Raw genomic sequence first — 22,815 nt, forward strand, 5'->3', positions numbered from 1 at the left:
ACTGCTTTAAAGTGCACCCATTGCAGACACAGGAATTCAGTTGTGCATGCATAATCTCCATAGAAAAGTACAGATGAGCAGCCACACAGCATCCAAAGGTCACCATGGGTTTTAATGCCCCCCTGCGTTCACCACTACCTGTGATGAGGTTGGAGTGCATGTATGATTCAGAGCTAGTCATCCAACATCAGTAGGAGTTACATATATGACATCAATGTCATCGTGAAAGCTTGTACCTTCAACATGATAACTTTATAGCAGAAAGAAAAATTCTTAATGTAAGTTAAATTCTTAAGATAACTCACATTCAAGTAATTCTGGCCTATTTCTATTCGTCCATTCATCTATTTCTATTCATCCATTCATGATTTGTTCAGACAATGTATAGAGTAGCTAATGATTTCAAATAGTAAAAACAAGCAAACAAACAAACAAACAACCAAACAAAAAACATATGGACTTATGAGGTTTTAATATAAGCAAGCCTGGAGCTCTGAGTTATTTTCGCTAGACTATTTCCTAGAATATTCAGAGAATAAACACTGGAACCATGGCAGAGGTGACAGTGCTTAAACCCAAGGTCATGTCCTATAGCTGCCAGCGAGGGGGCATCAGAACGGCAGTGTCCTGCGTTAATTTAATCACTTTTGGAGCTCTCTGTAGGTGGCTTCACCATGCGGAACAGTTTTAAACAGCTGAAGCCTATAACCCCAGCACACTGCCAGGAGGCCTGCCCCTAGCATCGCACACCCTGCACCTCCCTGATCCTGATAGCGCTCTTCTGAGTATGGATTTGTGCCGATCCCTGTTAACAATGTCAGAAGATTAATTTGATCTTACCATGCATTTAACAACTGAGCCACAGTTCTTGGTATAAGTTGGCACATGGTAGCCTTCAGCTTTGTAAGCCAGGTTTCTCCTTTAAAAATTCAAGCTCCGAGCTTCTCTCCAAAACCATTCTTTAGTCTTTAACAAGCTTCGTGTGATTTAGGAAGAACTGAAGTTTCTGAGGTTTTAGAACACAGAGTAGACTTCGTGCATTACATTTACTGAGCTGAGACAATTCTTATTTTCAACAAGGCTGCTGCAATTCCTTATTTAGGGCATTTGTATCATTTATTCACATTCAGTTTGCATGCATCATGAAATTACTAAAAGCCTCTTGGGGAATAGTCACATTCAAGAACTATGTTTTGACGCATAAAACACCGTGCTGAGCCTCATGAGTTTGACCTTAAATCAAGAATGGCAATATTCAGCAGGTAACAGTAAAAAGGTGTTATTAAGGAAATAATGGCCATTTCAAGCCAGTGAAATTTCAGGGCAAAAAGAAAGAAAATAACCTGCTTCAGCAACATGACACTCATGCTTTATTTCACAGTTTGCTCTGACACATACGTTGCCACCCGTATGCTGTCTAGTCTGAATCCTTTAACAGAAAACATACCCGTCCTTGAACGTAAAGCGCCCCAGCGCCATGGTAACCACATAACCTTCATAAGACATCTCACTGCTTGAGTCTCTGTGACCTTAACCTGCACATCGCCTTTGGCGAAGAACAAACATGTGTACACATTAATCTTTTGCCCACCACAACTTAGAGTTTTCTCAAGGCCTATAAATCGAAACAGGCATTCTGAACATGACAAAGTATGCAATGAACTGTTCAAGGGCAACAAACTTGAACCTTTGAAATAATAATTAAGCCACAGTTTGTATAGTATTAATAAGGCTAGCACTTACAAAAGCATACTTAAGAAGGTGTCAAAGGAGTCTACTGCAGAAGAAATCTGCAGTTTTGTAAGTCATGAAGTAATTTGACATTTGAGATTACTGTCTAGAGACTTTAAACATATCTCTTCAAAGCCCCCTCCCCCCACCCACCCACACATACACATAAAACAGAGCTATACTGTACTGTGCAAAATTCAGAGACTACCCTTTGATTTTTTAATTTCAAGTCGAAATGGCTATTAAGTACAAGTTATTCATTTTTGTGCCAGGAAAAAAAAAGAAGGGGACATATCGATGCTGTCGGAACAAAACCTTGTATCTCCATTTTTGTTGTTTTTCAGTTTTTGGCATAATTTGAAAATACCTGTTGCCCTTTACATTGTGCATATTTTTTTATGATGAATGGACCAAAAGAAATGGGCCAAAATTACTTGAAAATAATTCTGGTTCCATTGACTTACATTAAAGGTGAAGTATGTTCTTCCCATCTCCTGTAAAGTTACCATTTTGGAGATACAAGGTTTTGTTCCGACAGCAGCGACATACAGCTGTATGCAAAATGTAGGCACCCTTTAATACATTTTTCTTAATGTTTTAAAACAGAGCAACAAAGTAAAAAGCCTGGAGAGGAGATGGGGTGTGTGGAGTCAATACAACTTAGAAAATATAATTTCAATGGATTATGGTACAATTATGTTCCCTGACTAAAGGTACTGAGATGTACCCTTGAGGGTACCACCCCAGTGACAAGAGGAGTACTGCCCCAGTGACAGTTTCATACCTTTATTTCTGAGAGCGTAGACAATATGTTAACATATTTTCTCTTAGAAAATCAACAAAGCATGTCATTTTACTCAGGGTGTTCAAACTTATAATAACTTTTATTATAGTTATTATTCTTTTCATAAGATATTTTAAAAGATATTTTTTGAAAATTCCAGGTTAGAACTAGGTTGCATTGTCTGCTTCTCATAATCTCAGGTACAAATTTAGACTCATCAGTGCATAAAACCTTACTCCATAGCTCAGATGTCCAGTTTCTAAGTTCTGAAGCAGAGTTTCTCAGTAACGGCCTCTTGACAGCTTCACCTCCTTTCAGACTCATAGTGTTGAGTTGTCTACTCACAGTGGAAGGATGGACAGAAACATCTGTGGATGTTTTCAGATCTGAAGCGAGAGTGGAGCTTGATTTTCTCCTCTCTCTCAAAGATAAAAGCTTTAAGTACTGTTTATCTGATGGTGACAGTTTTAGTGGCCTACCAGGTCTTGTATGGTTGTTAGGAGTCCCATTTTCTGGAAACTTCTGTTTTCTTCACTTATTTGAAAGGTGAAATTTGTGAGGCAGCCCAAGTACATTTGCTTGCTTGTGTGTCTCTTTGGAGGGTAACAATATCAGTGACTCCTTTGGAAACATGTTTAGTTTGGAGGACTCAGATGTAACTGGTTGGTTTTAAGATTGGAAGGATGGAAGAATTAAAGTGGCAGTCGGTGCACAAAAGTAAAGAGCGGACAGATTAAATACTGATTTGATGTTACACTTAGCATTGGATGTTAAATGTCCATTAAAGAAATGTTTTCTGCTTTCTTTTTGAAAAATGTACTTAAAATCCATTTTGAATGGAAATGGCATAAACAAAAGGGCGGTCTCTGACTTATGCGCAGTACTCTTATTGAGTAGAATCTCTCCAAAGGCTGAATGCTTTAAACAAGCTTGTATTAGAAGATGCAATTAGTCTCAATCAGATCTATTGGATGTGATGCTGCAGAGCGGGACAGAGCCATGCTGTGACTGCCAGTGGGAGGCTTTTTTTTTCCTCCACCAATGCCTTCTGCCAGAGCTTTGAAGTCACAGTCCTGTCACAGGGAGTGGAGCAGTAGCAACTAGCAGTCACTATGACACAAAAGCCACTTTCATTGTGTTTCAAGCTCGAAGCCTCCCTAAACATGTCCTTCACACCATTTACGGGAGTGGCATCCTGACCAAGCTCAGCTAGCACAATGGTGGACCACGAAAAGCATCTGAGAGTCCAGCGTGGCATGTTAAGTAACAATAATCTGCCGCAGCGGCGGCGCTAAATACCAACGCATAACTAAGCATCACCATGACATCGCACCTGTCTGGAATTTCAGTTGGAGCAGCAATGGTGGAGAACTGGCACAAGGAGCCTGCTGCTTTTGTTCTATTTGGAAGCCCGTGCCTCTGACCAAACAAACTGGTGTCATTAATATCACACGCAAAGGGAAAACATCACAGCGATGCAAGCTTTGTCAATGCTGAGAATGTGCTCTGTGCTCCAAAACTGAGCATAAATTAATTTCTCCCAGCATATGCTGGGCTGGTCAGCGAGTGATTCATCTGCTCTTGTAACAATATTAGCTCAGTGCAAAGACAAATCTGAAGACAAGGCTTTCTTCCAGCTCGCTCCCAAAAGCTTAATAATGTGCCATGTGGAGAATGATGTAACATAAAGACACAGCAAGTTGTGCAGCAGCTTAGAATGAGGGACTCAAAGGAGCTGATTACTGTGTATCATCCTGAATACAACGCACACTGCCCAAATCCCCAGCGAGATTCTAAATACTGTTTGACTATGATAACAGACGGTTTACAGACTCTCTGTACAGCCAACTCACAACAGCTCTGAAAGTGATCATAAGACTTCTGAGCAGGCTCACATAGAAGCACCACATGCATCTGATGCACTGAAAGTCCTTTAGACTGGATACACCACGGACAGAACTACTACCACAATGTAACAGTCCTTTTAACAGTATTACTTTAACACAAGAAATGTGTGGAATTCCCATGAGCTATGCTGGCCACTTCTCTCACAATGAGAGCAGCTTTCAAAGTTATAACCAAAGAGGAACATTTCCACTGCTAAAAATAGTAATGATGCTTGACTTCCTCCACTCAGTGTTATATGCTCAAGATTTTACAACACACTAATGTCAGAGTAAATTTGATGGATTTAGACTGTAATTGGAGCGATGGGAATGGGGCTGGTAAAATGATGAGTATTTGTCCAAAATATTGGTCTAGCACTAAGCTTATGCTTTAAAATACTCTAGTTTAGAAACAAGTCTAATTTTAATGTCATTAGCACACTCTCTTAAAAATTAAGAGTTCTTGTAAGCAATACAACAGAAGAACAGGTTCACCTTTCAATGGATGCTGCTATAAATGAAGGGTTCTTTAGGGAGTTCTCCCAAGGCAGAACTCTGTTTGCCACCTTTACTTTGAAGAGTCTACCTTTACTGGATGTACCAGTTTTGCATCATCTTTATGTGAGATTGCACATTACATATGTTTTTATAAATGTATTTAGGACATATTGTAGATAACCATAGGAAACATTACCCTTTGGAATACTGACCATGTCACCAGGTATTAGCATTCCACAAGATGGCAACATTGATTCATATTCTGGTCCTGTACCTGTGACAATCGTTTTCTTCCCAGTACAGGCAGAGTGAGGGAAGAAAGAGTATGCAGTTGGCATTGTTCTTCACTGTGCAGCTGTAATTTAGGCCAACAGCACCATAATCTTCAGAAACCAAATCATAAGACAGACAACAAAGCATTCTCATTATAATAAAGTGTTGTATGAGAAGTGGATTATATAAAGTTTCTAAGTCCAGGAAGAAGCAATAGCAATACTTCAGCAGTCATTATGGCACAGGAAGACATTAAAGGTGCAGTGTGTAAGATTTATTTACATTATGTGGGGAGGATGCAGATCGCAAACAACTGAATACCCTTCCCTCACCCTTCCCTTTCCAAGCATGTAATAGAAACTACAATCGACATTCGTTTTTTCATTTTGCTTTTTCACTTTTTTTCCACTTTTTTGATGATGAGGATTCACCCTAATAATAAGTTTGATTCTCCATTTATCAAAATTTGGGTTTTCAAATTTTTCACAACACATAATGGCTAGCCAGCACTGGCAGCAACCACTGATTCTTCTTCTTTCTATGTACTATAGTGCCACCAAATTCAAGCTGCTGCTTCAATGTAAAAACACGAAAGACACTAGAGCCAGTGTTTGGTTTGTCCATTCTGGGCTACTGTAGAAAGATAGTGGTGCGACATGGAGGCCACTGTTGGAAGAGGGCCTGCACCCTGTGTAGATATGAAGGGCTCATTCTAAGCTAATGAAGACACAATGATTCGTAAGAAAACTTGGTTCTCATACTTTATTCTTACACACTGCACTTTTAAAAGGTTAACTGCATTTTTTTACATCCACTCACTGACCATCTCTTCTTATTCTTACTCAAATGCTTCTTTCACATTTGAGGTTAAGTGCTGCCCAGTTGTATCTCAATAACTTTACCTTTGTACTTTCCCATCACCTCCACCATAGAAGGTTTCACAAACCTAGACATTAATATTAATTCATCTGTTACTGAGATGAGAGAGGCAAAAAGTCAAATTGATAATATCTGGGATGGTGATCTCTACACTTGTCTTTGCATAGCAAAATGTTGCCCATTAGGTCTACATTTTTCGTTCTCTGGGATTCTGCCATGGTTCCATCAGATTACTAATACCTTTTCATTCAAATCCCTTTGTACTGCCTTTGCACAGTTTTTACAAGGAAAAGGTGGACATGGATATTCTAGCATGCATGTCAAATCAGAAAGTTCAGACCTTGTAAAGAAGTGTAATGATCCCAAAAGTGAATTTCCCTTTTTTAATCCATTCAAAATTGTCAATTTGATCTAAAACGATTAACACATATCTGTTTTACTTACATCTCAATGCTTAGGGAAATGTGTTACTGGACACATTGCTGGATACATCTAGAATTATCTAGAATTTAAAGGTTTTTGCATCCAAAAGTATGTCTAGATGTTGAATCTAGTATAGAGGGACATTATAATGCCTGTGTGATGCCCTTAGTAAGTCATATTGAGTCAGTAGCTAGTAATTACCTTGTTGCTCATTACTGTCTTATTAAGCAAAAAAGCAATAATAAACATCATAATCTTTTGCACTGCATTATTTACTGATATGAAGACATCAAACTAGTGCTTGCTAAGCCAATTTGCTGAGACTCAATCCAACCACAAGCTGTTACTAAGCACAGACCCAGGGTCCAAATGAGGTCTATGCACTCAAAGCTAACATTAGTGTTTATTATTACTTGTTAATTAGAAATCTTCACTTTAGAATAAATTGTCAGTTTGAGCTTATTTAGAGCTCATTAGTGAAGTATTGGTAGGAAACAAAAGCAATAGCATATTATAGACCCGATGCCTAGGTAATTTTGTGCACATGAATATGATGCATAATACACAAATTGAATAGTTTAATTGCTTAATAAAGTAGCATTGGATAAGTATTGGGATCAGCATTTATTGGCTTAATGTTAGTGTCCAGCTATTGGCTTAATATGGCTTAATAATATGAACACCTAAGATGTTGAGCGAAAGATTATGATGTGTTAGACATAAGAAAAAAATGGAATTCTTAGATGCATAATTCACCCTTGATATTGCTTAATAAACTAGTGATGAGAAACCAGTTGCTTATTACTTGCTTGCTATGGCTTAATAAGGGCTTTACAAGGACATTATAATGCTCCCTATAACAAAGTGGTCCCAAGTCTTATTAGGTGCTGGTTGGTAATTGACCACAGCGGTCAACTGCTAAGACAGAGACCCTTAAGTATTCACCAAACTGTTTGCTTACATGATACAAGCCTCATAACAATATATGAAAATCACAAACTGAACATAAAACTTCCATGCAGGTAACTAAAACCAGAACTTTTACTGATTTAGCAGTCAGCAGTGCACAAAAAGGAACCTCTGAAGTATTCACAAAAATGGTTTTGGCTTCACTTCGGGTAGCCAAAAGAATCTCCTTCTTCTTGAAGGAATCACAACACCTTCTGAGACAGAAGACTATGTAGAATGATGATTTAACACCACAAAAAGCAATGTTCCACAAGTTCCGTCTGTAGAAAACCTTTAATGTTTACACACTGGGCATGTCACTTCAGCAAACGAAAGAAAAAAGTCATACATCACAGGTATTTCCAAACACATAAATGTGGTGTGAAAACTTCTTTCCACTGCTTTTTTGTAAGATATTGACATCTTGGCTAAGTGTTATTAACATCATCACAGAAGTCTTTGAAGACACTGCAAGAATCCAGATATTTGGACAGAAATTTGGAGGTAATGACATCTGCTTATAAAGATTTAGAAGATGGTCTAGACAAAAGTCTGTGAAAGAACTCATAATTACACCGGCATTTAGCAAAGATCAATGGCGTGAGATTGCGATTGTGTTTTAAGTAGCCAACTTCACAAAGCTTAATGTAATGAATGAAGCATTAGTAAGATTATTAGTATGCTCGTTCATTTACAAGCCTATTAGAATATGCACTGGTATTACTTTAACCATGACCTGCCAAATGTGCCATCTTGTTTACCTTTCATGTTACCATTATCAGTATTGCCTCCTCCTCTATCACTCCCTCAGGTCTTGTATTTCTGCTTTGGTGTGCTCCTTTGCATGATTCAAAGGCCATGGGCCCACTGGTAGGCCCAAAGTTGTATTACACACTTATATAACCTAAGAATAGCTCAACTCGTTTGCATTGGAGTCTCTGTAGTTTCTGAATAATAAGCCTTAGTGCATAATAAGCCTGGGATTTTAAGGAGTTAATGTCAAGAGATTTTATTCTGATCAGTTTTGGACCATTTCTGTTGGTACATTCATCAAGAAATTTTCACACAATGTGAAACTAGTATATAAAAATAATGTCAAAAAATAAATTCACGAATACAATTATTGTATTGTATTTGAGTCCAAAACAGATCAAAGTAAGCAAATATTTAAAACATTTAAATATCCCATATATGTCTGATTCAATTTACCTTGGGCCTAAGGGGCATACTGGCATGAAACTAGCATAAATAATACATTATTTGTTGTAGTGTGCTGTGTCACACCCTTATTCAGTTATATTGGACACTATAGCAATTTTCCAAAATAAGTAGCTGACACTTAAAGGCAGAAATACAATTTTTCTGAGCATTTCTCCAAAACAGACTACAACTACTGAGGCTTGGATGGCATCACCATTAAACACCTGTGGAGCAGCACCTGGCAGCACAGGTGGGTAGTGGTACTCACTTCATGCCCACAAGTTATGACTTTCATAATGCAGTCATGCCTTTAACTTACCTGATCATAGAGATACATCAGAATGCATCATTTAATCTGTTATCAAGTCCATTATCAATATTTTCATAGGGAGAATTAAAACATCTGCACTATCCGATAATGCCTATATCAGTTGGTCATGGAAGAAGATAATTTTTCTCTTTATCAAAGACCAAATTCAGTGGAAGAATATTTGTGATATGCAGTGTTCCCAGGTGTGGAAATATGGAGAGGCAAAAGATAAAGCAGTTGGATGGCACAGTGGATAATACAAACCTTTGGAAAATCAACGGTTTGATTACTCCAGGGAGGAGCACCACTGCTATACCAAGAAGAGCCCTGGGGCAAGACTCAGAAACACATTCCCCTGCCATTGTAAGTCGGGCTGCTCTGGATAAGAAAATGGAAATGTCAAGGTGTTGTTTTTAGTTGTTTTTCCAAAAAAGATTTGAACATATCTCTCAATTTTTTTTACAATCTCACCGATCGGAGGAAGACAGCTCCTCGCCCAGTGAGGAAAACCACTAGGTTGGTAAGGAAAAGCTCCCTGATCGATGTGAGAAAGTGAGAAAATGTGTAGAGAATGCACATAATCATTAATCTCTGCTTTAGACAACAGCTAGTTCTAACAATACAGTCTGACTGATAGAAAAGCATTTCACACTTGTTTTTTTGTGATAAACATGACATCCAGGTTAATCTGGCAAATACTGAAAAAGCTGAAAAAGTCTGATATTGAGACAGTTTTATGGCTTTGAAAAGTAATATCAGTAAAAGGAAACTACTTTTTTGGTGGAAGGAATTGCGTGTTTGAAACAATCTTCAGGGCTTCTTTGCTTTGTTTTTTCTTTATTTTGTAGAATGGTAATATAAAGGCAATAGAACATGAGAGGGAGTGTATTATCGTGAACAACATCATGGCTGTGATTATCTGCTACCAGATTACAGCCATGATGTTATCTGTGATAACATACTTCCTTTCATGTTCTATTGCTTAGACCAGTGGTTTTCAACCTATGGGCCACAGCTCCCCAGTGTGCCATGATGGTGCAGCAAGGGGCAGTTGGCAGTCATTTAATATAGATTTTTTTTTATCTGTAAAACTTCAGCACAATATATAGAAAGTAAACTCAACCCACAGTTTAAATTATAACAAATATTATTGTTGTGATATTTATTTACAAAAACGAAACACCAAAATATTAATGTCAAGGTCAGTGATTGTTCTGGAAAAATGCATAAACTATGTAACCAACATAGCGACATAACTGTGCATATTTTCTCAGATTGTTTTCATGATTGTTATTTCTGTTTTGCTGTTTTGGTGTTTATTATGTTGCATAATTATATGGTTATGTGAAATTGGATAAGCTACATTCAATTCAATTCAATTCAAATTAAATCCATTCAAACGTATTGGTATAGTGCTTTTTACCATGGCTGATAAACCTTCTTGTGGTCAGTTACTTGAGCAGCATGTTGCAAAAGTTTGGAAACCCCAGCTTATACAACACACAACTGCAACACCAGCATATGAACACAAGATGTCCCTTATTTTTCCACAGCATGCGGTGGTTAACGCCATATCATATATTTCACAAATTTACTAATATGCTTTTAAGATTTGGCCAAAATTTTCTGTTTTACTTGAGATCTGAATGGTTTGGTGTGAGACTGAGATTTGGCCCAATGTGTGAGTTTCATAGTCAATGTGTGAGATTTGAGAAGTAGGTGTCAAAAAGGTGTCTATAATAAAAGATGTTATGCACTACAGGTGTGCACTGAAGTGGCACTTCAGACCAGAGGACTATGAGGAAGAATGCTGAATTACTGTGTTAACCAGTGCTAAGCCAGAGAGGTAACAGAGCTGTCTTGCTAGGTAGCTAAATTGCTAATGTTATGTTTTAGCTTCTTGTCCTTGTCTGACAGGTCATTTCTTTCCCTTTATTGGAGGTCTGTTATGTGAAACTAACTAAGAATTCCAATGTTGTAATAACGCCCCATAAAAACAATAAGACATTATTATGCAAACATTTGCTTACATTCACATCTTATTAGTGTATAACAAAGTTGGGAATAATTTAAATTAATTTCATCACATTTTAACAACCAAATGTGAATAAATTGAACACTTGAAGAGATTTTAATGTTTTTTGTTATTGTTATTTTTTGGCAATTGCAATCAAAATATCATGAATATGTATTGATTTTGTGATTCAAACTGGCTTTTTGGGAATAAAGTGTTGCCAATTATACACTAATATGTTTCATTTATGCCAATTACTCTGCACCACAGTGTCTTAAGTGTTTTATGTTCATTATTACAAGTAATAATATTTTTTTTTCATGTAACAGCCCACGAATGAACGTTTCAAAGATCATGAAATGCTAGCAATACAGGTCATAATGAATAAAGCTTAACGTGCGGTGAACAGTCCATTTAAAAGTGTCTAATTTGGGCTTTATTGAGGGTCATTTTTGATCAAAGAACCCACCCACTATGTGCTCCTTAAAATAAAGAGTTATTGGCTTCCTAGCACCAGTGCTCGCAATCTAGCTTACTTGTACCTTAAACATGACACATTCCTTCTACAATGGCACAAGCTAGTGAGCCAGCTGGTGAAAAAACTGCCCACCTCTAAGTAAATGTAGTTCTTTAAGATTTACTTCCAACTGCAAGATACATTATCAGACAGGAGTGTTCCCGGTATTCAAATGGGGAAGTTCTGCTTCAGAACTATTAAAGACAAGTAAACATGTTTAAAACAGATTCATAAGGCTGTTTTCCTTCCTTTGGCCAAAACGTACCTTATACATTATACATTCAAAAGTGTGTGGACATCCAACATTTTTCAGAAATCAAGGGTATTAATAGGCAGTTCGTCCCACATTTGCCGCAGTAACAGTCTCTGCTCTTCTGGGAAGGCTACGCTACATGTTGTAACATTGCTGTGAAGTCAGGAACTGATGTTGGATGATTAGTTCTGGGCCACAAACGCCACTCCAACTCATCCCAGACATATTGCATGGTGCTCTAACACTCCAGAGATCACAGTTGTACTGCTCCGCAGCCCAGTGCTGGGGGGCTTCATACCCCTGTAAGCCAATGCTTGGCATTGGCCACGGTGACCTTTGGCTCATTTGTGCCTGCTGTAGAGTGTCTCATTCTATTGGCTTTTCTATGGAAATTATACAAGATCTGTGCACAATTGAACACCTGTTTTAGTAATGGGTGCAATCTGAATTCAATAATTGGCAGTGATGTCTGGAAATTCTAATTCTAGTCCAATCTTTAACAAATTTTTGGTGTATAGAGTTCAGAAGGAAAAAAATATTGAAAGGGTGAAATATTACATGGTTATTATGAGGCTACAGTTCAAGAGCTTTTCAAAGATCATGAAATGTTTGTCTTATTGGCATACATTCCACAATCTAAAACATGATATATATTAATTGTGCAACCTTTCTCAAAGTTTACTTATGGAACCTTTGGAAAGCACTGAGTTAATAGGTGATGAAAGATTTAGTTTGGATCTCTGCTTTAAAAATATTGATTAACCAAGACTTTGCAAAATCAGCCCAAGGCTACCTTTAACTGGGTGTGGATCTACTAAGAGGAAAGGGACATTTAACATAGATGAACAGCTAAATTATTCAAGCAAACATAAATTAAAGAAATATATTTGTACAGTCCTTGTAGCAATGATCAGCAGCCTGGTGCAGAGGCAAAGACTTTGCAGAAGGAAGTTATTTTGATGGAATAGAGGCTATCAGCTAAGGGTTCTTCTTACTGTTTTTGCAGCAAAGATCCATCTTACCAGCGCACAGGTTCTGGGGGCTTTGAGGGAATGAGTCAGAGAGGTTATTCAGAAGTCTCACTGCCTGTATGATGTGTCAGACGCATTGCCATTGATTCTGCAGGAAGTCCACAGATAAAGAAGACAATGAATGAAGCAATGAAAAATGTTCCTGCCCCAGAGGTCTTGAGGAATTGTGTGGTGCCTCATCAGCCCACAGCGTTGTGCTATGTGGTTACCGTTTAAAATGTACAAAGGCTGCAGTGTCTATTTAGGTGCGAACAGAATAGATATATCAGCGAGAGGTTGATTAAGTTGAAAAAGACAGCATGGAATCTTTTTTCCCCAAGGACTAAGAAGAACTTGAATGCATTAACACACTATGCGTGCCATTTAACAAAGTGCATGACCAAGATGATTTTCAGCCATCGCTTTCAGTATTGACATGTTAAAGTAGTCTATGAAGAGTCCAGAAACCAGCACTTTTCAGACTTTCTACCCTTTCTCATAGCACAGACATGCTTTGTATACAAGGTAGAGGTTAGATTTGAGGAGTTGCTGCCAAGATCTTTATCTCATGGTGCTCTGTTTATGGCATTACATTTCATTATCCTTGGCCTCTCAGGACACGAGGCAGTGAGAGAAGGCAGAGACATTTCATTTCATGCTCTGTCTCATAACCTCCAGATGTTCACCTCTAAAACATTTCCAGTGATACAAGTTGGAGCTTAATGGCCCAAAAATCGCCTGGAGCCCAGGTAATGAAGTGCAAGCTCTGTGCAGTTTTAATTGGGCCTTTGGATTGAAATCACAGGTAATGTGCTTCATGCACCACGAGTTTAAGAAACAAGAATAGTTCTAGATAATTTGTTTGTGTGAAAAGAGGCCTCCCTCCTGTGCCACCAGCCATTTAATTGTGAGGGGGGCTGGCTAATATCAAAGCGGAGAACTGGCCTCAGCCACGCATCATCTGCACAATGACATCCACTGTCTGTAATTACTCACTGCTCTAAATTAGACCCCCAGATTCTCGTGTCACACACTGAGGGCTCGGAGGGCGAGGGCACGGGCAGCGACTTGATGAATAATGCTTGTTACTGCTGTGTCGAGCATTTTTTTGACAGTCCTGTCAAAAGTGGACACAATGTTGATCTGTTTCAAGTTCCTCACAGTGTATCTGTGAATTGTAATTCGCTATGCTATAGGCGTACACTTTTTCAATGGTGAGCAATGAGAGAATACATAACAGGATTATGAATTACATAAGCCATAACAGGGAAACAGTAAACAATAACAGAATCCAATTTTAAAGTAACCGTCGCAGTATTAAATAAATGGGTAATGTTATTATGTACTCAGACAGTATCGGTCCTACAAAATTTCTGAAAAAATAACTTTAATATAAGCTAATATATCAAGATTTTATCCCAAGTAATTTCGCATTTCTATTATCATTGTGAATTGTTCACACATTGTAAAGGGCAACTGGTATATTAAATATATGCAAATGAAAGGTATAAACAAATAAAATGTGCAAAATTGAGTTTAGGGCTATCACAATATCTCAGATAAAAATGATTAAACATTTTCATTGTTGATGAATCAGCTTAGTGATTAGTTTGCAAATTGATTGCTAAACATTGTGTCTGTAGGTCTTTATAAAGCCGTGTTCAGCAGTCGAAATTTTCTCCACAAGGGGGCGCTATGCCGCTTACATTTCATATTCATTTAAATAAATTTAAATTAATAGGCAATTATTAAAAACGTGATCAATTAAAATGTTGATTCTTAATGTTTCAGCCCAGTGAATGATAAACAGCATATCTACAGGTCGTAAGTGTTCAGCAGTCTGATTATTCTTTACAAGGGGGAACTACAAACACTCATCGCTTTTGACTTAAAAGAGTGCACAGATATTTATCAGACATGTAAAATGATTTCTGCTTATCCATATAGAAATGATAATGGAAGTAAGTTTGTAAGACGTCAACCTTTTAAAAGCTGGTTTACTGAACACATAAACAACTTCATGTTCCATTGTGCGTGAAATAACTTCAGGGGTCGAACATAAATCTCATTTAGTATCAGTGGCTGTGTTTACATGCAAAGATTTTTGCCAATCCGATTGAATACATTCTGATTACAGATTAAGACTGGGGTGTTTATATGCTCATTCTACTCAACAATCTGATGAAAATCTTTGTTTACATGCGCACTACAAGTAATCCGATCCAAAATGATGCGCATGCGTGGAGTACCACTTAGAGTACACGTTACCATGACAGCGAACATCACGTGAGGTCCAGTCAGAGTGAGATGAGTTTTCAGTTGGCACGCTTGTGTTTTTAATTGCCTTAAAATGATGTCAGACTCAGGAAAACGTATTTCACATATGCTAATTAAAGACAGTTGAGAGGAAGATGTCGTGTTCTGAGACACATAAGCTGGACACCCGTCCCTCTGACGTCCTTTGCAGACCAGTTTCTGCTCCCGCCATGTTGAACGTTATAAACTTTTGCTATAACGTGAACGCACATGCGCAGAACGTGCTCACACATTCCAATTGGAAATGTAATCAGATACAAGTGTTTATATGGCTATTATTCTTCTATTTAATGGATTATTTACAGGATTACCCACCTCGTTCAATCAGATAGAAATTGTATCTCAAATGGTCTCAATTGGACTAGACTATTCCAATTGAAGTGTATACATGGACGTATTCTATTCCGATTGAGCTATTAGTCGGATTATTAGCGGGTTATTAGGCTGCATGTAAACGTGGCTAATGACTTGGTGTGTTATTTCTGTGTTTGGTACTGATATTAATCTGTAAAGGCAGTTCATAGTATTCACCTGTCAGCTAAATCGGTTAGCCACCTGGTTATCCCTCTGTTTTCTCAGTTCCTTACAGACTATACAAGTGACTGAAGAAGTTTTCAGCTTCATCCTGCTGAGTGTTGTTCAGCAGTTAAAACTACATGTTTGGATTTCCATTTTTACTCACTACTTAATATCTCCTATCTCAGTCTTTCAAAGAAATAATCAGCCTGGCGAAGTTCTAGATGGGGAGAGATATTAGACGTGATATTAAATGGGGAACTTTTAGCTGAGTGGTCTCCAACCGTGGTCCTAGAGAGCTACCTTCCTGCAGAGTTTAGTTGCAACTTGTATCCAATAAGCTGTCCCACTCTTTACCTAACTCTAATACATCTGATCCAGCCAATCAGGGCCTTGGGAAGAGTTTGATAAGCTGGAGCAGGTATGGTAAACTGTGGTTGGAACTAGTATTGGCTCTGCAGGGTAGTTGCTCTCCAGGATAAGGAAAGCTACCTTGGGTATGGCATGATGATTTTTATAGCTTTGTAGGCTGTCTTGTTAATCGCTAGAAAATGCTGATCGAATTGATGCTGATTATTAATTGTTTTAGCCAGTTAGTTTCATATCCCTGTTCTTTATTTCTAAGATTTCTTATATTTATTATGTATTTTCAATAATACTATAATGCCTATTACAATTTCAGTGCATATTTCCCCTCAGTCCTGAGCTCTGTGTTGATTTCTGTCCATTGGCATTACATTCATATTAAAAGAATGGCACTCACCTTTAAAATAAAATCAATTTGCAAGAGCTCAATAAGCCTCTAACTCTGGAAAGTGTTAGGAATCCCCAAGAGTGTTCTACAAATCTATTGGTGTGTAAAGGGGTTAAAAATTGTTTTCATTAAGAAAAAAAACATCCTGTCAACCTTCATTCATGTCTTCCATTTGACAGATCTTTAGAGACTCAATGATTAGATCCCCCTCAACATAAGCACATAATCCAAGATGGGTTTGCTAGTGAGGGTGCTAGAATGACAGGCAGCTGGTGTGAGCCCGAGCCCCAGCTGCTCCAGCCCCACCTCTGTTCAGCTGTCCATGGCAGAACAGCCTTTGAACAGCCTATTACCTCCACACTGCACCAGGGAAAGCAATCAGCACCGGAGAAGCACTTCTCCTGGACCAGATGGTGGGAGAGATGAATCACGCCATTATATTAGCGCTTAATAATTCCTCAAATGAAGCTAATTAAGCCGGCTCTCTCTCCCCCTTTCAATCACCAAACATGACTGATGGTGAGGCCACTCCCACAATGAGTTTTAAAACCACCAGTGCCTTGAAATGGTGAAAGAAATGAACGTTTTGACATTACCTCAGCCTCTTTATGCACCAGATATGGCTCTAATGAGGATGTTGCATTAATATTTCATCAGGCTATTCATCAAACACATCGAACTGGCTTCAGTTTTTAAACTGAGTCATTCATCTCACTGGGCACCATCAGAGAATAGCCAAATGTTTGTACCGTTGCTTACGTAGTATTGATGAGAGATGAGAGATAAGAGAGGAAATGATCCTGTCGAAAGCCTTTGGCATTTATCGTTACAAAGAAAACATATAAAGAGAACGTAATGTATTTTGGTAATCAGGAAAATCTTGATTTTAAGTCAATTAAAATAATTGTGTCATTCAGCATCAAATCATTGAGTGCCTCAGGCTCCCTTCCACCTGTGACAGATATCTGAAATACTGTTTGTGCATATTTGCATCATCAAATGCAAAAAAAATATCCAAAAGGAGAAAATTCCAAAATAGTCAGATGTGAGCTGGTCTTGTTAGAAGGTCAGAAGAATCCAAATCAAGAGCCAAAACCTCACGATAACATCTTTGAAGCCCACAATTGAACCATTACAGAAATTACCCTATTACTGTAATGCTTGAGAGACCCTATTTTCTCAGATGATCTTAAATAGATGGTATCAGACAGCTGTGACACTTCATTCTTGTGTGATACTGAGACTGTCATATAATCCTATTCAGATATTATTTTAATATTTTAAACTATTAAATATTTAGCTTCTAGTCTCACACCAGTAAAACGTACTTTTTTATTAAACTGAATGTGCCATGGTGACTTGTGGAACTACCAATACAGATTATGAAAACCCTTAAAAATGAAGACATCAAAAAAGGTTCTTTGGAGTGATGCCATAGAAGAGTGGTCTCCAACTCTGGTCCTGGAGAGCTACCCTCCTGCAGAGCCTAGTTGCAACCATAGTTTTCCACATCTGCACCAGCTAATCAGCATCTTCCCAAGTCACTGATTGGCTGGATTAGATGTATTAGAGTTAAGTAAGTGGAGGGGCAGGTTATTGGTTACAGGTAGGAGCTAAACTCTGCAAGAAGGTAGCTCTCCAGGACAAGGGTTTGAGACCGCTGCCATACAAGAACCAATTTTGGTTCTCTAAAGAAGCTTACAATGGATGCTTCTTCAAAGAACCTTTTTTTGTACATGTATAACTGTGACAAACCCTTTAAATGAACCATGATCCGTACCAATTGAGGGGTTTTCCTAGAACTGTACAGTACTGTGCAAAAAAAAAAGAGACCACCATTCGTTTATTTAATTTCCAGTCTCAACAGTCATTAAGTACAAAATCTGGAGATCTTTCTGAGGAGATTAGATATGAGATAATTCCCTTTTACAATGAAAGGGAAAGTCAAGGAAAATTAAAAAACCCAGAAATTTCCCAAACTGGAGTTTGAAAATGATTAAAAGATACAGAAAAAATGGGACTGTGTAAAACCTGGTAGACCACCAGAACGGTCACCATCAGATAAACAGCATTGAAAGCTTTCCTCCTGGAGAGAGAGGAGAAAATCAAGCTCCATTCTTTACCTTTTAACTATTCCACAGGTGTTCCTGTCCATCCCTCCACTGTGAGAAGACAACTCAACGCTGTAGATCTGAAAGGATGTCAAGAAGCTGTCACTCAGAAAAGGAAACAGACAAAAAAGAAAGACCATGTGCAAATCCAACAAAAAAGCTGCTGGTGTTCTCAAAACAAAGAACTGACCACTCCAGAGTCCAGATCATTGAATGTGTTTGGGATTACCTAGAAAATAAGAATCAGAAAATGCAAACAACTTCTAAGACTGAACTTTAGAGCTGTGGAAAAATATCCCTGCAGGTTTCTTAGAAAAACATAAAGCAAGCCTTTCGAAAAGAATGGGAGCTGTAATAAAAGCAAAGGGTGACACACTAATAGTACTGAGCATTTATATAACATTTGATTGTTGAGGCTTCTGTGTAGTTTTCTGTTAAATATGTGCTTTCTTTTTTTCATTGAAAATGAATAACTTGTACTTAATGGTTGTTTTGACTGGAAATGGAAAAAAATGAAGTGTAGTCTGTGCCTTTTGCACAGTACTGTATGTCCAAGCTAAGAACCAATGTGTGATGTCAAGTGTTCAGGTGAAGTGATGGCAGACTCGATGTTACAGTGACCCACTATCGCCTCTTGGGGTACAAAGTAGTAGTCACGAGATGGGATAAGCTGGAGCTAGGTGGTTAGCATGGTAACCTCAGTAGATATCTCTGCAACATGATACATATTGTCTTTGACACAACATCAAAACTGTTGTTTCCTCACATTTTGTTGATAATTTTAGTCAATCTTGGAATATTTTAAACTAGAAATCTTAAAATCGCACTTTTAATGCCAGATTCTTCCACAGCAAACTGTAAGTAAGGTCTCTTATTCTCCACATAAACTTGTACAGTTTGACTAGCTATGAATCTAACTTTGCTGATGTGCTGAGTTGAGTTAACATTAACATTAACTAAGAAGAATAATGTGGAACAGAGGAATAAATGTGAAAGTCTTGTGAGTCTTGTGAGTGGTAAAATTTTCATTTTTACATAAATGATTTTGTTCTTTGAAATTTCCAAATGGTGGATGCAAACATGTTTAAATGCCCAATTGATCATTATTGGTAACTAAAAAAAAAATCAACTCCCATTTTTTTTTTGCTTTTGAAACTCATAGGACATGTTGATTTTGTGAGCATGACACACCAATATAAAGCCTAATAAGCCACTACAGGCCTTTTAACAGACATAACACGAATGATGGTCAGTTAGAGTTTTAATAGTGGGTTTGATTTAGAAACATTGTTGGTGAGGGGTCTGAAAAGATGTCTGCTAGACTGACCTTTTTTAACTTTGGTATAAAGAACAGCCAGTTCAGTCACCGATAATATCGTTTAGATTTATCAAACAGTGCAGTTTTCCTGTTCGCCTTGTGTTACTTTAAAGTCATCTTGTTACTGTTTTTTTCTTATCTACATTTAATTATGACTTCAAAAAGACAAGTAATCTAAAAGGAATGGAAAATAATCAGATTACATTACTTTACTACCGTTATCCTTTGGATCAGGTTACAGATTACAATCTTTAACAGAATATCAGTAATCTGTACCAGAAAATATGTTTACCTGCACATCTATGCTATTAAAAATGGTTCTTCAAGGGTTCTTTAGTAAAGGCAATGGTTCTATGCAGAAGAAACACACACACTGAAAGAACCATCTGAATGCATAAATGGTTCTCTGCATGGTCAAATGGTTCTTCCCTATGATCAAAACCCAGTTGTATTGGGTTCTTCAAAGAACTATTTAAAAAAATGTTCTATATAGCAAGAACATTTGCTAAGAGTGTAGGATGGAAAGTGCTCAGTGAATTCAGATGGAAAGTTGTCTTATGAGAACACAGGTAATGGTCACTACAATTCTGTTCGGCTAGCATAGTAAACGTACAAGAAGTAATAGGACGACATTACTATAGAAGCATATCAAGTAAATGAACCCTGTGATTAAATCACTACAAATGGCCCTGAACAGCTCAGTGATGATGATAAACATCATTGACTTCATGCGGTGGAGTGTTTTTTTTTCCTTTCTCGAGTGTAATTTGATGACACCTGTTTACTTCAACTCTTTATCACCCATCCAACCTTTTTGAATGTTCCCTTGGCAGAGGAAAAGATAATACAAATCCAGACGGTTTGACTGAAATCCTGCTGGATAGAAATCTCCTTTGGCAAAAGGACAACAGTAATCACATTCATCTAATCTCCCATGACAGATTCAGGACATGCTTTTCATTACAGCAAAAGTGGATAACTGAGAAATAAGCACTGTTTCAGAGTTTACTTAAATCCTGCTTTACACTAACAGAGACATCCTCTTCCTCATCTGGTCGATAACACATATGCTTAGGTTCAAGGCGACACAGGTGCCAAATCTACTTCAGATTAAGCTGAAACTCCTAGGAAGCTGCTTCTTTACGTCATCTGTGTTCCATTGAATTACCTGCTTTTAAAAGACATGCTGTGCAAACATTCCAGCTATTTTATTTGATTGATGACCTACATCTTTTTTTTTTCAAATTAATGATCTATACTCTTAAAAACAAAGGTTCCTTGGAGTGATGCTGAACATTTGGCGTCTTAAAGGAACCTTTTAACTGATGATTCTTTGAAGAGAGATGTGTGAGGGTGAAAAAACTTTCTACTAATGAACTACAAACAGAATTGGCAGTTAGCGTCCTCCTACAAGTGTGTTGAGCTGTCCAAAGATATTGGATTAGGGGTAATTAAAAATGTGGTGGATGGCATCTTGTGTCTTGGAGGAAATACATGCTAGCCTTCATCCTTTCAGCTTGGTAAAAGGTAAAGGTCTTTTCACACTACAAAGCCAAGAGCCATTTAGGAACCTTTATTTATAAGGGTGTATATAAATTTCCATTTATCTAAAAATGGCAGTTAAGGGGAACTGTGGAAGTCAAGGCAGGATCTGGAAGACCATGAAAACTCTCTGATAGAAATAAAAGCTTTAGTGCAAATTCTACCAGGGAGACTTCAATGCTATATCACTAATTACTCTACTTTAAAATTACTTGACTTATGTACTTGTTCTGCTGCTTTCAGGTACCAACGTTTCAATGCTACTCTCCCTCCTCCCTGCTGCCACCAGTTTGGTCCCCACCCAGTTGTCCATCCCTGCCATCCCTATATGGCAGGATCTGCAAGATGTTCCAAGATGTTCCAAGACCTGGGCCGATGACAAGACCTATGCCAAAGAATGTTAATTTCTCAGAATTGTTATCTTTCAAATTGTAAAATCCTCTCGAGGATTAAAGTTTATTCCTTTAACCTCCCCTCTCAAGTCTTTCTGGTAGATCTGCTCAAACCAGTCTTCAGGACCCCCCAGATGGTCCACATTTTTGCTCAAACCTAATGCTCAGTGACCGGGGTTCAATTGCCAGACTTAGTATGTTTTAACAACCAGTATATGTACCTTGCACTCTCAGTGAGGTTACAGTCCTGTTCCGACCCACTCTGGCTGATGTAAAATTGAGACTTGTGTCAGGATGCGGTCATTACTCCTCAATTAATTATTGTGTGCTTCAGTTCAGCTCCCACACGAAGTTACTCGAGGAATTCCAATGAGCCTTTTAGTTACACTTATCCCCTGTGCCAGCTACATTGCTGAAACACTGCAAAAATGGATCAACCCAGAAGAATAATTTATGACAACTGGAGCATGTGGTGTGTGCAGAATTTAGATTGTAACTGTAATCCGTAACCAGCATCTCTGCTGTTAGCTTTCAAGATTTAAGATTGCTTTATTTGTCACATAAGGAAATTTATCTTGGACATAAATACTGCCAAATAAATTATACAGATCATTAAAAGCTGATAAAAAAAGTTTTGATGTTTATATCAGCCATCACTCAGTTAAACCAAGCATAAAGAATAGTGCTCCAAATATACTCTATATCTCAACAAATAATTAAAAAATAAAACAAAATCCCACAGACGCACAGGATGGTGTGAGGATGATTCAAATACATTGTGGCATGTAGTGGGAAGACTATGGCTCTGGCATGCACATAGGGTCATGTCTAAAAGCATATTTCACAGTGTCCTGTCACTACTAAAGAGGCATTCAAGCAAGTAAGTTCATGTTTGTGACAGCTGCGGCCTTGTGGCCAAATTAAGATATGAACCAATCAAGAGGGCAGACTTTGCCTCTTGGCTTGGAATCGTGTGGTATTGGAGGCTCGTGGTATTGCACCCATTCGGATTACATGGTCTTCATCGCATATTTCAATGTTTTTGTTATAGGTTATTTTTCTCATAGCACACTATAAGAAGTATATATATATATATATATATATATATATATATATATATATATATATATATATATATAT

Source organism: Colossoma macropomum, unplaced genomic scaffold (assembly GCF_904425465.1).
Source record: "Colossoma macropomum unplaced genomic scaffold, Colossoma_macropomum, whole genome shotgun sequence".
NCBI classification, from domain to species: Eukaryota; Metazoa; Chordata; class Actinopteri; order Characiformes; family Serrasalmidae; genus Colossoma; species Colossoma macropomum.